This window comes from Mixophyes fleayi, chromosome 6, assembly GCF_038048845.1.
Source record: "Mixophyes fleayi isolate aMixFle1 chromosome 6, aMixFle1.hap1, whole genome shotgun sequence".
Classification (NCBI taxonomy): domain Eukaryota; kingdom Metazoa; phylum Chordata; class Amphibia; order Anura; family Limnodynastidae; genus Mixophyes; species Mixophyes fleayi.
In genome coordinates, this window is record NC_134407.1 from 28,699,597 (window position 1) to 28,716,711 (window position 17,115).

A 17,115-nucleotide genomic window follows, 5' to 3' on the forward strand; every position below is an offset into this window, starting at 1 on the left:
CCCACATCATCCACCATTTTCACTTGCCCCTGATACCCACATCATCCGCTATTTTCACTTGCCCCTGATACCCACATCATCCGCAATCATCCCAGATACCCACATCATCCGCCATTTTCACTTCCCCAGATACCCACATCATCCGCCATTTTCACTTCCCCAGATATCCACATCATCCGCCATTTTCACTTGCCCCTGATACCCACATCATCCACCATTTTCACTTCCCCAGATACCCACATCATCCGCCATTTTCACTTCCCCAGATACCCACATCATCCGTTATTTTCACTTCCCCAGATACCCACATCATCCGTTATTTTCACTTGCCCCTGATACCCACATCATCCGCAATCATCCCAGATATCCACATCATCCCAGATACCCACATCATCCACTATTTTCACTTCCCCAGATACCCACATCATCCGCTACTTTCACTTGCCCCCAAGTGACAAATAATACGGCTTTCTTAGGCATATTTATCTGTTATTATTACTAAAATCTTCATAATCACATATACCAGGATTCAGTATATGATGTATTACATTTTGTCTTTTGCTGATTACCAGCTTCCTTTATCGAAATTTTAGGTGGAGTTTGGTCAAAAGGCAAGAGACAAGAGACACCTAGTACCTCATTTACTAAGCGCACTGGATGTGCATCATGTTGGTTTTACACTTTTTGTTTCCCATCGGTACAACCATCTAGATCTACCATCTAGGTCTACCCCACGCACTTCAGAGTGAATCCTTCCTCTTTGTTCCTGGGAGATGCCTCAGCAGACAAGAAACTACATTTTCGGGGAGGTGGAAAAATCTTATAATCCAAGAGTTTATTTCAAATTTCACTTTAGAGATGATTCGATTTGACGGTTTGAGAACCACTTTGAAGCAAATTAAAGCAGCTCTACTTGGAAGTACACATTAATCCAGTTTTATACTACATCCTTTCCTAGCAGGGCTTAAGATCTGGCACAGTTAAAATGCACTTTGTTAGCTTGTAGTACAAGGAGTGACCTTCCATCATCATCCTCAGACAGAAGACTCCTTGACCTGCAGGACCCTTTGATGGTAAACTGAAGACATAAATCACTAATTGTGCAAAAAACAACATTGCAGGTGTCTGTCACATTCAAGAATGAAGTCTATCCAGTTATGTTTAGTTCTGCATTTACTGCATGTATGTGCAAACAGATGCCCAGCACACAAGGTGTTACTTTAACTGGAGAACTTTCACTTGTCTTCTTTCAGGACACTGCAAAATACATAGCCGTCCTCTCAGGACAAGAAACAATTATGGTTGTAGCCCATGATGAGAGCTCTTCAGAAAATACTGTTACAACTTGCAAATTCCATAACATGATCGTTTTTTGTTTGCAGATTCCAACATTTAAAAGGGAAGCAAAATAAAATAAATATTTATTACGGCGTCTAGTAATAATCTATGTAATCTATGTAAGTAGCAACAATTGCAACTTTTGACATAATGTCACTTGCAGATCACATGTAAATGTGAAGGGAATGGAAAGGTGGAGATAATAATCCCCGAAATGCAGTGACTGGGAGGGGGGGGGGGGCAGCTGGTACATTGTGAGACACCAATGTTAAAATATTTTAACTAACGAAACCAGCGCGATTAAAGACGTGCAATAAAGATGTGATGTGCATTGTTTTAAAGAAATGCACTCGCGTCAGGGATACGCATGTCCCTATTCAACAAGGATCGGACCTGAAGATATGTCTTGTTTATGAATACGGGTCTAGGTGCGCTCTGCTCTCACAGACAACACACTGCAGGATACGTCCAATACATATTATCATCATCATCATTTATTTATATAGCGCCAGCAGATTCCGTACAATTGGGAACAAACAGTAATAAAACATTACTGGGTAATACATACAGAGAGGTAAGAGGGCTCTGCTTGCAAGCTTACAATCTATGGGTTTGATACACAAGTGTAAGTTTTACATCATATTGAATATTTGTCCAGCTAGAATGCAAAGGTTACAAAGTGTGGAATATCAAGTCAAAAAAGAACTCACGGAAAAAAAAAAATATACAACTAATGTCACCGGTTAAAAATATAGTCATTAATGACCAAATATAAAAAATAAAATAAAAATGTCGTCCCCCCCATAAAATACATTTATTTGGATGTTAGGAATGTCTACTGTACATAAAATAAATTTTTTCAGGTCCTCCTGATAAATAAAAGCAACTCTTAATTTAAATGTTGTAACTGTAATTAAAACTCAACTTGCGTTCATCGATTGAGTTAACAAACAAATCTACTGAAAGCTTGAGAACAGGAGCCTAAAACACCAAGGCCTAAGGAGATAATTCCTCTTCCATTCTGACAAGTGGCTGCTCACTGACCAGACAACACCACTACTGTAGACTACCACTGGTCTCCCGACAGTAGGAAACATGTTGAGGCTTGGACGGTACATTGTGTTGTATTACAGTCCTCCAAGCTTGGCCTCCTATTGTAGTCAATCAAGCAGTATTCAGAAGAGTCATACAAACTTCACCAAAACATATCTCTCAGATTTAAATGAGAGACACTTTAAAGACCAGTGCCTGATTGCGTTAGTAGGCACAGGGTTTAGCTCATTATACAAAGCCACAAACAATAACACTCACAGTAAGACAGGCATATGGTGACATAGTGTTGAATTTAGGACTTAATGGACACTTGGACGCCAGTTGTATAGTTTATCCAACTATACATAAAGACCAAAAGAAAGACAATAATAATATATGATAATAATATATGTTATGAACATTTATTTACATAGTGTCACCATACTCCACAGCACCTTATAATTGGGAACAAACACAGTAATAAAACAAGACTGTATATTAATAGACAAAGAGGCAAGAGGGTGCTGCTCACATGCTTACTATCTATGGGGAAATAGGTACAATGGATATATAGTGCCAGAGAATGCATATTAGTTCAACCAGAAAGCAATGGGAAAAAGTGCTTTGCTGGCATACATATTCCGTTTGCACAGCCATGTTGCTTTGGGAGTCAAAGCGGTTGTACTTGAACTGTGTAGGGGTGATGATCGAGAAGGATTTTTAGAGAGGTTACGAACATGGTCCAGGAATTTGATAAGCTTGCCTGAAGAGCTGAGTGTTCAGGAAATGCTTGAAGTTTTGGACACTAAGGAAAGTCTTGTTGTACGAAGGAGGGAATTCCACAGAGCGGGTGCAGCTTGAGACTAGTCCGGTAACCGGGAATGAGAGCTGGGATTGGTGTGGATGAGAGACGCAGATTTTAGAAAGAGTTGAGGTGTCAATTTGGGATATTTTAAGGCAATTGAAGAGACGTAAGTTGGTGGTTTTAATAATTGATTTTTGTGTTAGTAAAATTATTTTAAATTGGATTTGGTAAAGTACATGCAACCAATGTTAGAATTGGCAGAGCAGCAGAATATTGTTTGCGGAGCACATTAGTGTGCTTTGTGAATGAGGTCCATTATATTCACTCTATGTTGCAGGCTAATCAGTGATTGGATTGTGAGTATTAACCATGTAAGTCCTCTACAGAGTTACTGCGGGCACGGGACTAGATTTTACTCTGAACCACATAATTTTTGCCATGGCTCATTATAGAATTTATGGTAATAATATGCAGGTCACACCTTCCAAGCTGCAGCAGCACATGTGGGTGTTATTGGCAACACAGGACTCCAGGGATACGGCCAGAAGGTAATTACCTTCCTTTGTCCCATGGTCAAATGCAGTATGTGGGACTGCTGACTCTGGGAAAACCCTTATGAAGACATTGGGGACCACCCTGATGAAGGGAGAACTAGATCAGCCCAGATTAACCTGCGATACATCAGCTCCAACTAGAAAAATCAGGAGCTGTAAAAATTGAGGTCTATTCTAACCAATGTTGGACAAGCACCTATAAAGAAGTAATAAAAAATCAGATAAAACTCTGTAAAATACAGCCATACTCAGGGATGGCGCCACCATCATCAAGTGTTTTCAATGCTCCCACAACACCCCCACAAAGTGTGAGTGCCGCCAACTGACTTTAATGGGAAGCAGCCAACAGCTTATTACATGTGAAGCTGCTGCCCTTCCATGGCAGGGTTATTATTATTAAACTTTATTTACAGGGTACCACATGAGGTCCGCAGAGCGGTACATAGGGTAAACAGCAAGACAGTTCATGGTATAACAGTACAATACAATAAACAAATATCACTACAACTCTCAACGCAGCTACTGGGGTGCAAGGGGTATATTCAGCGCAGGCCGAAACCTGTGCCCATTAATGTGGGCACCACTAACAGGTTTAGAGCCACTGAAAGAGATGCAAGGACAAAGGAGGAGTGGAGTCAATGGGCAGAGAGCCCAAGGAGGAGGTGAGCAGTGTAGCTGGTGAGCAAAAGTTATAGGTGACGAGAACAGGAGGTCTCTGCTCACTAGAGCTTACAATCTAAAGGGAAAGGGGCAAACAAACATTTGACAAATGGGATGATCCAATGTAAGGGGATCTGAGTGCAAGAAGCAGGAGTGGTAGAAATGGAGGATGAAAGAGGGTGAGGTATATTACATGGTGAAATGGTGAAGTGGAGGACTGGTAGGCTGGAAGTATTCCTGGAGAGAAAAGTACAGATACAACAAAACCACATCCCACTATTAAGGTAAACAATTACCATGTACCAGCCCATATAAGGATATCTCTTGTCACTAAGGACTCTCCCTATAAATGAAACATATTTCTGATCAGGTGGGTTTTCAATGACCGTTTGAAGGTATACCGGCTAGGGGATAGTCTGATGATAGTCTACGGCATGAGGTAGATTGTTCCAGTGGCGGGGGGCAGCACGGGAGAAATCTTGGATAAGGAATTGAGATGTGGTTACCAGAGGGGAGGAAAGGCGATGGTCATCGGTCAACCGGAGAGGTCGGGAGGGAGTATGTATGAAGATGAGGTTGGAGATGTAGGGAGCAGTGGAGTTGGAGAGAGCCTTGTACGTGAAGAGTTATATGACTATTATGTCCCAGCCAAGTGCCACACTCCCAGTCCGTGGAGACGAGGATGCCGCCACCTCCTCCAATGATAACAAACAACAGGGCGCAATGCCTAAGGGAGGGGTACCAAATCCAAAAGGGGGGATATGCACCTAGGGAAACAATTGAGTTCCTAAGACTAATTAAACACAAAATTTATTTTATTAAAACACAAAAGTATATATTAGACAATTGTCTAAAGTAATACTGACTGAAGATTCATAATTAACTTACTACTTGGCAGTACATTTTTGGGGTCACAAGGCGTTATAAACGGCTGATTTAAGTAAACATGGAATTATTTAAAAACATGTTGCCAAGGGGATTATTTACAAACAAATGCAGATTGCCAATTGTACCGCATTCCACAGTAACCAGTCGGTATTTCACTTATCTATCTAGTTCAAAATAGATATTGGCAGCAAATGTCTAATTGGCTGCAAAGGGTAAATATTTCCCACTATCATACAACATATCGGAACGTTGAATATTGGGGACAGTTCCCAAAACACAATAATTTGACCTTTTGTTTCAACCACCAGAGCAGGAGACAAACTTTTAAGAGTAATATTTATGAAAGCTCCAGTATTACTGGTACAGAGTGTAACGTCCCCTGATGCGCACCTCTAAATATCTAGGTCTGAAGAGTTGCCGTTAAATTGAGGAAGTGTTTCCCTCCTGCACCAGGGGTCACCCTTTTAATGAACCATGGATTCAATCGCAGGAACAGCTGCTTCTTTTATAAGCAAAACGAGTTCATGTACAGTTCAGTGTAACGTAATAATTTAAGGAACGAGGATGCACCTTCCCCTCTCCATATTTCTGGTTCTAGGATACAAACTTTCTGTCATCCGACTGCCTGCGGCAGAGTTTCCTGCATTTACTCTGAGTTATCACATACAGAAATGAACATGGTCTGAATCAATAAACCAGGGAAGGTGTGATATGGTTGCATAACAGCACAGTAACTGAAGCAGTTTGTTTTGGTAAGGGTAATTTGAGAGCTCCGATAACTGGAGACGAGTAACGCTCCTTTCTCTGCGCCAGCGCGGTCTGCGCTTACATGTGCAAGTAATTTAAACTTTTGTTTTTTGTGAAAGGTCATTGGGAATGTGTATTAACTGTTGCACTTTTTATGTTTAAAGGGTTTTTTTACATTGCTCACAGAGCGCCTTTCGTATACCTCCCAAGTTTTGAAAATGTTTAGTCAATGCAGGGCGTGGTACCACAAACCAGTGGCGTGTCTGAAGCGCTAGGCCATCCCTTCCCCTAAAATTTCACATGCAGTGCCGCACGCACCAGCATAATCTGCTGTAGGTGTTATTAAAATACAGCTCCCATTATCCTGGTTAATGAGGATAAGAGAAGAATGAAGCTCCTACAGTACAGTTTGCTGGATGATTCACTACTTCAGACAAATAGTTTAATTTCTGTAAATCACTTCATGAATTATTTAATAAAGGTTCCACAAACACACACAAAAACCCTTTTATGTGAACGGAATTTTGGAGAGAAGTCACAGAAGTGGTGTTGCTTTTACTGTTAATACCCTTAAATCCATAACATAAGATATGTTCATTTGTGAATACATCGCTAACAAGCTGAGAAAAATAAATCAAGCTTTTAATATAAAACTTTTCTTATTTAGTAAATATGTGTTTTTATATTGGTGGTAGGTTTTCATTAATAAAATTAGTGAGAATATGAAAACATATTTATACAAATATCTAAATATTATTAAAGGAATAAGTATACAAGTAAGCTCAATAAGACTAATTTGCAATCCTAAAGAGTTAAAAACGGTATAAGTTTAACAAAATTATGATTGCCTAAATTATTATTATGCTATATAATGAAAATTACTAATGCATATTGATATATATATATATATACGATTTATCTATCGTTCATTCAATAATATTAGTTGTTCAGTATTTAAAAAAAAAAATTATTTACATTTTTTGAAATTCTGGTGAAATTCTGGAAAGCGTATTATTTATTTTTTTATATTAAATTGGCCATGCTCACTTTATTTTGATTCAAAATTGCCGTCCATGGTGTTAAATGCATTATTTCTCTCTTATTATAACATTCATTAAACAAACATCATTAATAGTGGAGAAGACTCATAAAGCTGTTTTTGTGATTTACATTTTGAAAGGGTATAATCATCATCATCATCATCTATTTTATAGCGCCACTGATTCCGCAGCGCTGTACAGAGAACTCACTCATATCAGTCTCTGCCCCATTGGAGCTTACAGTCTAAATTCCCTAATATAGACACACACTCACACACACACACACACACACACACACACACAGAGTAGGGTCAATTTTTTTAGCAGCCAATTAACCTACCAGTATGTTTTTGGAATGTGGGAGGAAACCGGAGCACCCGGAGGAAACCCACGCATATATAAACCTGTTTAGAATGCATATTTTTTTAATTTGGGGTTCATTTTGACTTTTTTGCAATAGAATGTTTTGCTCGAAATCATTTTTTTTTTTTTTTTTTTTTGCTAAAAGTGGCAAAATCTAATTTTGTTTCGACATACGAAATTCTGCCAAGCGCACCTTTTTTAAACCTATTTACCACCCGTGAAATGCTGATATTTACAGAAAGTTGACATTTTGACAAAACATTGCACTCATCTCTAAGTGGGAATCATAGTTTGCTAAATGAAACAACGTCAATGAATATTACAGGAAATAAATAGCCAGCAATTTTAGTAGATAAAATACAATCCTTTATCTACCTTTTAGGAATCATCTGCTCAGCCTTAGGTACCTTTTTAAAATTTGTGTTCCAAAGATTTCATGGGACACGTTATTACACTGAGCAGTAATAGGTTTAGAAAAGATGTATGGTTACTGTTTAAACAAATGAAAATAAAAGAATCTTGCAATTGAATCCTCACCGTAGAATGTCCCCTGAAAGGGTTACAGCATTATAGTTTGTGTAGCATCTTTTGAGGGACTTTTCACTCCCATATTTCATGTGCAGTCATTGAAAAGCAAGCACTGTCTGTGTGGTAAAGTATGCTGACAGTTTTAAGGTGAAGTCTGGGTCACATCTCTGATACTGTAATTTTAGCACTTCAGTTTCTGCCATAGTTCAGTGCTGCAGGGGACTAGGTTTCTGCAGAAGATAAAAGCACATAAAGGTATGGAACGGAGTGTGCTGATTCACGTACGACAAAGACATTATCATGCTTATCCCAAGCCCCCTCCACTCCCATATCATCTTATACTTACTCGAAGAGGATAGCTCCTCATTTTTATAATTTATGTCCTTCAATTAATAATAAGGAAATTGTTATTATGCTTTAGTTAATAGCATTTACATATATATGCTTTATTTCAGCAATAAGGGTTAACGTTTCAGAATCTTACAGTAGTCTGAAAGCTATGAGAGCTGGCGACCTGCCATGTCTGTTGGTCAAAGGAAGGTAGGAGCTGATTTTTTAAGTTCATTAAAAAAATAGCTATGGTAGTTTCTCCTGGTAACACAGCTTTAGTAAATGCTTTATTTCTTCCAGGAGGCAATAGGAAAACAAATATACAAAATAATAACAATGATTTACAAATAATCGTATTAACAATTTGGGGCTATGAATTAAAATATTAGTTGATATAGATTTTAATTAAAACTGTCACATTATTGTATGTGTACATGCTTAATTGTGATCTGCTTTGTAATGCTAATCAGAAATAAACTAAGAATTATTTCCATAGATATTATGACAGCAATATCACCTGACAATAAAAAGACCAAAAGATGCAGTAATGCCAGCAGCACACAAAATCACAGCAGCCAATAACAAAACATATATTAAAGGCAGAGAATAACATGGATAATTATAAGGTTTATAGACAGTGCTTTATTTTAGGGACACAAAAATTCAATAAATCCTCATTGGCTTTAATGGGTAGTGTTGGTCATTTCTTAATCCAAACCAAAAGGTGGATAATTTTACACCCAGAACTAGATCATATCACCTATGGTTTAGTAGTATTTTGGGCTATATTAACCACCCAAATCAAGAAATCTAGTTTAGTAGGTTATGAAAACGACACACATTTCTATGTGATCTTGTAACAATACCATTTGTTGGTATATTTACTAAACTGCGGGTTTGAAAAAGTGGAGATGTTGCCTATAGCAACCAATCAGATTCTAGTTGTCATTTATTTAGTACATTCTACAAAATGGTAACTAGAATCTGATTGGTTGCTACAACCAACATCTCCACTTTTTCAAACCAGCAGTTTAGTAAATATACCCCTTGGACTTAAAATGAACTATGTTATTCAATGGATAATGTGCAGGATTCCTCAACCCTTTTGTAATATGTGCCCCCTATGGGGTGGGGGGTACTCCTTAAAGTGTGTTTGCTTATACCAAGTATGAACCTGATGATTATAATTGTGTCGAGTCTCCATTGGCTTCTTTACTATATCTCTTGAACAATCCATGAACAGATCCACATACTATCATGTTTTCATTGTAAATTTGATTTTGTCATGATTTTACATGAAATACATGTTTACAATTCTGTTGCTAAACATAGTAAATAAAAATAATACATTAATGTAATGCACGTATTCAATTACAAAACGGAATTCAAACTTCCAAAACAATACCTGATGAATAGCTCAATATCGCTTCATAGCACACGATTAATGAGTACAAATACACACATCCACACTTACCCTCTGTGCTGTACACTGTGCTTATAATCCTTAATTAAAATAAACACCGTCGACATTATATTCCAAGAATGCACCAAAATGTATTACATTCTGCAGAATATGATACAGATAATATAATAAGAGCATTATACAGTCCTGCACCTATAGCTACTTTTAGAAGATGAGATAACGCTCTGATGACCTTTTGCCCTCTAGTGGCAGAATTGGGTCCAAAACGCCGCGATTCACCGAGAATCGCTGCATTTGGCCCCGCTGTAAAATGATGCGGTTGGCGTCATTACGTCACAGGGGTGGGGCCAAAATGACACAATTTTTGGAGCCCCGCCCCCTGCATGCCCACCTTCCCCGGCAGGCTCCCAGATCATACTTGCCATAAGTTGGCAAGTATGCTATATGCAGGACCCCCATCAGGGGGGTACAGGGAGTACCGCAGTATGGGGCCCAACAGCAGAGAGGGGCCCCACCAGCCCCTGGCCCAAACAAATGTATTAGGGGAGGGGGGTTTCCACAGTGAATTAAGTGAGGTAGCGGGCACCATTTCTAGGCAGCAGCTGCACCTGAGATGTGAGAGGTGGTGTGGACAGAGACGTCTGCTTGTAAATTAAGGATGTGGCAGTGGGTCCCCTCTTGTAGGCAGCATGCCTGCCTCCTCTCCCAAGATGTCGGGGCCCCACAGCTGCCGCCATTTGCTCCAGACCAAGCCTCCCAGGTGCCTGGCTCCCGGACAGAGAGCCGCGACAAGACAGAGAGGCTCCCTGCAGCATCGCTGACGTCATGTAATTAATTATGTCACAGCGCTGTCAATAGAGAGAAGCCGAACGGAGCCCGCAAGAAGACGCAGAGAGGTAAGTAACCTACTGCAGGGGTTAGATGGAACCGGGGATGGGGGGTGACGATAGAGACTGCGGAGGAGGCAAAATGTTGGGTAGAGAGTAATTTAAAAATGATGGTGGGGTGAGAGAAGAAAGGATAGGGGCCCTGCCTCTTACACTGGGCCCCGCAATATCTGGTAGCAGTCCTGTCTACATGATCACCAATTAGAAATTTCCAGTGCAAATACGGTCAATCTAGCTCTATCAGTGACATCTCCACAACCAGCTGAATACACTGAAAGAGGAGACAGCGGCGGTGAATACGGGCTTACTACTGGGCACCTAACCAATACCGGTCACCTTATTGGACACTATAACAGACATTAAAAAGGATTTCTCCTCCCTCTGGGCCTGATTCATCAAGACACGTATCTGCCAATTTTGAGCGTCATCTGCAAAATCACTCTGCGCATGCCCAAAACCAGGAGATACGTCCGTGAACGCAGCCCTGTCCGCTGCGTCTTCTAACACAAAGGGCACTTACTACAGCCTATGATTTTGAGGTGTAAATGTGACAGGGAAGGGGTTCTTGCTGTAGTCAATGTACTCTAGAGGAGTGCCAAACTCAAGCCCACACAGCCAGGTCCGAATCCAGCTCTGAGCATCTCAGTTACTTGTTTTTCTGCCGTATCTCTTGCTCCCGCTAAAGGGCTAGTCTAAGTCCTGAGTAGTGATGAGTCTCGTATGCATGCTATAACATGTGTTTGCAACCAGGAGCAACTGTAAAAATTTATTTTATGTTCAGTAGACATTAACAATATTCTAATAAATGTATTTAATGGAAAAGAAAGACTTTTTTTGTAACTGTTTTATCATTAATACCTTTATTACTACAGGTGACATTAATTCAATATTTTTTTATTTTCCTTTGTTCATTTACAAATTTATAATCCACATAGGTATTGGACGTATCCTGCAGCGGTCTCTGTCTGTCTCCCTGTCTGTATGTGAATGTGTCTATATTAGGGAATTTAAACTGTAAGCTCCGATGGGGCAGGGACTGATGTGAGTGAGTTCTCTGTACAGCACTGCGTAAAAAGTGGCGCTATATAAATACATGATGATGACGAATTCGGGAGTGCACAAAGCCTAAATACGTGTGCATAATACTGAACGCGACTTGCGCTCAGTATGCGTGCGTTGATGAACCAGACCCTTTATGTCTTTGCTGCCAACTACTTGATGTTATTTTTCAAAGGCTAAATTACTACACAAGTATTTGAGAGCATTGCCCACTACCAACTCCTTTACATGGAACAGAATCTGATAACTAAACATTTCTTTATACATCAATATAAAGTATATACAGGGTGATTCAAAAGTCGCAGTACACCCTTTTATTTCACAAACTCTACAGGAAATTGGGAAACCTGAATACTCCAGTAAGGTATGGGTGGCGTGGTACGGTATGTACCAAACATGAGCGCCATCTTGAAATCGGCCAATCGGCCCAATTCCTGTAGAGTTTTTGAAATAAAAGGTAATGTAAGTGAATGGAATTTGATAGTTTTACAAGGAAGGCGGTAGGAGTATACACCCCCACGTTGACCACTGTGTATATATTATATATAGGTACGACGAGGGTGCTGATACAAATATCTTGGGTGGAACTGTGCAATTGCAATTGATTTTCAAAAAGAGGGTAAAATCTCTTATCAAGGACTAATTTTAGAGCATCTTCTCTTGTTTGCCCTTCTAAATCTAAGCTACTAGGTAGTCGGTTTGCAAGTTAAACTCTTTAAATTTAAAAAAAAAAACCCATATAAAACTGAGATATAAGGGATAACTAATACAGTAGATATTGTTTGCTGACTTTATAAGTCTGGGATCTGTTGGACTGGACTTCAATTCTATTCCACAATCAGTTATTTCCTTCTTATAAAAAACAAAGGTCTGTGGGTCTGTCTTGTGTTTTGACCTTGACAATGTGGGCTGGGACCTGGGGGGCAAGTGATAGCCTTTCTAAGGAACTTTTTCTTTTATTGTAACTCATAACAGGTTGACTGCCCTTGACTTTCCCACTCATCTTAGACTTCCCCTTTTCTACTCCACATCTTTCTTTGTATAGTGATATAAGTAAAAAACAGACAATGTGTACCCAGCCTAAGTGTATCTCTTTAGCAAAGGTTTTTTCTTAAATTACTATAGTAGTGCTGGGTCATAGTAGAACAACTGAAAAAAATACAAACTCTACCATTTTATAAGAGGCAAAAGGGCAAAGGTGAGATTAAAAATATATCCGTCATCTAACCCAATAGCAAAACACATTATAAATGAACAACGCATAAACGGTTATCTACTTGTTCTTGTAACATGTGATACGATCTTCCATACTCTTTGCTTTTACATCTGCCTTTATTTTGTCTGCCTTGTATGTCCTTGTTTTACGTATGTCCTATTTTCCCTACAGTACGGCCCGGTGGAGCACTGTGGCACCTTACAAATCTACGATAATAATAATAATAATAATAATAATAATAATAATAATAATAATAATAATAATAATATGACAGGTTAATCTTTATAAAAAAATTTAAATATCCAACTTTTAGTCTGCGGATATAAATTATTTTGGGTCCCTATTAATGTTGTTCAAAACAATATTTTTCATTGATTCGTCATGATCTGACAAGAACTCTCATATAGTTTAGGACGTGCTGTAGGTAAAACCAAAAAACATATATCATATACATGCAGTTATGCGCCAAAGTCTTAGCATGCAGCAAGGTTGAGTATTGATGCATAGAGTAATTCTTCACACTACGGGTACATTTAGGGAGGAATTCAAATGGCCGAGTTACTGTAAAAAGTAACGCAGCCTGCGCACTATTACTGATATTACGGTAATAGTGCGCATAATTGCAGTTAATACGGTAATTTAAACTCTGGCTTATTGTGAGTAGAAATATGTGTTAAAATTACCGTATTAACAGTAACACTAACATTTAGCGCAGAATTATTCTGGAAGGAATTGAATTCCCCCCAATAATCTGCATTTTGTGACATAGGCCCTGACAAGTTGGATGCATGTTGAGCATAGTATCATCAATTATTTATAAAGTGTCACTAATTCCGCAGCGCTGTACAGAGAACTCACTCACATCAGTCCCTGCCCTAACAGAGCTTACAGTCTAAATTGCATAACACACAAACTTGGGTCAATTTGATAGCAGCCAATTAACCTACTAGTATGTTTTTGGAGTGTGGGAAGAAACCAGAGCACCTGGAGGAAACCCCACGAAAACACGGTGAGAACATACAAACTCCACACAGATAAGGCCATGGTCAGGAATTGAACTCATGACCACAGTGGTGTAAGGCAGAAGTGCTAACCTCTGAGCTACCACGCTGCCCATAGAGTAAGTTCAAAATACCATCCATACAAATAGAGTATTTACGCCCATATGCTGAATCACAGCAAGGTGCATCCAGCTGTTTACCTGTAGCATATATGGATACAGACAACCAGGTCATAAGCACAAGAAAAGTTTGTTAGCACTTATTTTGATAGTGAAAAAAAGCATTCGCTTTTAGACTTGTTATTGTGCAGCAGATATAATATTCCTTCTCGCTTACAAATGAACGTAGGCCACAAAATCCTATAACATATGTACGATCAATGAAGAAAGAGCCTATCAGTATGAGAGGTTAATTTACAATCAGCCAATCAGAATCCAGTAGCTTGTGCTGACGACCATCATCAACGCGTATCTGCACCCGCCCCCTGAGGCACACACAAGATTTGCGTGTGCATCTGTTCGCAATGACGCAAACTCACCCGTACTGCACTCGACCAATGTTAGACTGCCCCTTTCCTCCACTCCACGTCCAGTCACAAGTAGGCGCAAGTGTGGATGCGTGAAGTTCTGCAGACTCGCATATATGCATGCAGCTTTTTATTTTTGTGCCCATGCGCGGTGCAATTATACGCTATGCAAACAGGCGTAGATCCAACTCAGCATCAGGCTCATTGTGTGCCTATTTGTGCATTAGTGTGCCTGATTTTCAGAACAATTTGTTTCTAATTACATTTATTTGGTGTTAAATAGGCAAAGAGTATTCCCTGTTTGTGTTAGGAGATTGTACTCAAGTAATACCCCAGGCAGTGAGCAATTACTTTTCCTTTTTTTCGGAATGTTGGAAGGGGACTGACAGAGGATATGAGGAATTGAGGTGAAGTACTGTAGTCTAAGGGGTATATTTACTAAACTGCAGGTTTGAAAAAGTGGAGATGTTGCCTATAGCAACCAATCAGATTCTAGTTATCATTTACATAGTACATTCTACAAAATGACAGCTAGGGTCTGATTGGTTGCTATAGGCAACATCTCCACTAAATATACCCCTATGTCTATGTTTTGTACTAGCTTGATACTATTTATCCAGCTGTACATGCACATAATATTAGGTGATACTTAATCAAAGATAAATTAAACAAATAGCACTACCTTAAAGAACATTAGCTCTGATTACAATATCATATGTAATATGTAAGAATGTAATATTAATCAACAAACTAAAATATAGTTTCCTATAATACCTTTTATCTCAGCGATACCTTTTATTTTACATATCTAAACGGTGATTAATTTTACAAATAGTGTTGAAAGCACATAATACACACAATCATAATCGTGAACACTTTTTAAAAATGGGTTTAACAGTAAGTGTCAATTCAAATTATTTATTGTTTATACAAATCTCATCTCCTACTAACGAAGCTGAACATTTTTATACACTTGGGATACATGAATTGAAATTATCTTTTTCTTCTTTTTAAGTCGTAACAACAATGTTTGAATACCCAATTTTCAGTTCATGCCGATACAATTTGATTTGGATCCCTCATAGTGTACTTCAAATGTATTTATTATCAGGTATTTGTAGAGCACATTACTCAAAGCTCTACAGAGAAAGTTTTAACAAGTCACATCGGTCTCTGCCCCACTGGAGCTTACAATCTATATCTCTATCACTCAGACACACAAGGTTAAATTCACCAGTAGCCAATTATCCTACCGGTATGTCTTTGGAGTGTAGGAAGAGAGCACCCGGATGAAACAAACTCCACATAAATAGGGCCATGGTCGGGATCGAACCCGTGATCCCAGTACTGTGAGGCAGCAATGCTAACCACTGTGCTCAGTCATAATTGTATACTACATCTGCCACATAGTTATCTGAAGACATAATGTAGGCTATCACATTAAATACATGTATTTATGGGTCAATATGTTATCATACAGCAAGGCTGAATATTACTGTGTAGGGCCGTGATGGCCAATAGGCAGCCTTCCATGCCTTCACCTGTGGCCCCCAGCTCCTTTCTGCGGCCCCTCAGGGTAATTCCTCCTATTAAGTCTCATTTACACAGCTGCAAAAGTGTTGAAAAGTATTGTAAATGTTTTCGTATTTTTGCATGAATGCACCAATTATATGAGTAGGTGTGTGAATCGTGTGTCAGAAAGCGGCAACTGAGTGTGAACCGGGCACAGGAATACACCTCGTATAGGTCCCATATGCAAGCTTCATGCAGTAGACACTGAGCATTCACAGAGGGGATCTCGGTTTTACCTGTGATAAACAAGCCGCTGCTCGCACTGCGTCGGAGGTGCTGTAGATTGGGCATCGGACAAATATCAGTGTAATAAAAACACTAAAATGTACAAATGTGACACCTTTCCTGGCCTGACATATTTAACATATATAAGTCTTCAGGCGGTTCTTACCTGCCGTCAAATTCTATGTTTCTACCCTTAGCCATGAATGAGTTAATATATGTATTCTAATGTGAATCTAGTCATCCTGCATGAAGTGAATTTGAAAAGATACCAGTCTGGGCTTCTTCCCATGCGATATCCATAACGATTTTACCAACAATCAAAAAACATGCCAACTTTCAAAACGTCTCTCCCGGGAGATCCTGGGGGAGAAGTTATGTAACAGGGGGTAAGAGGGGGCGTGGTGATGTTGTTGCGTCACCATAGCCCCGCCCCCACTATAAAATGCCGAAATTCACGGCATTGAATGGCGGGGGCTTAATAATAAGCGATTAAGCCCTGCCCCCGCCATTCAATGCCGTGAATTTCGGCGACTCCGGGAGGTTTGCCTACCTTTACGGGAGTCTGGGAGGACTCCCCGAAATTAATGAGCGTGCCGGGAATTCAGGGAGAGTAGCCAAGTATGATTTTACAAGATATATCTTCAGAACTGTGCTCTTCATCTGTCATAACCATCAGCTGAAAAGATCGTGACTGCACACTCCATAGAGATATATGGACACTGCTGGTCATGAGTGTATACACACTGCAGGATTGCAACAACATAGTTCCATTGATTTTTAGTCCAGTTTAAAATTAAATGAAACAATACAATGTGCTTTGGAATGATAATCGCTCATCGTTGCAGTGTACACACTAGTGCAAGTGTAAAGCACTACGGACTATGCTGGCGCTATATAAATAAATGATGATGATGTTTAATA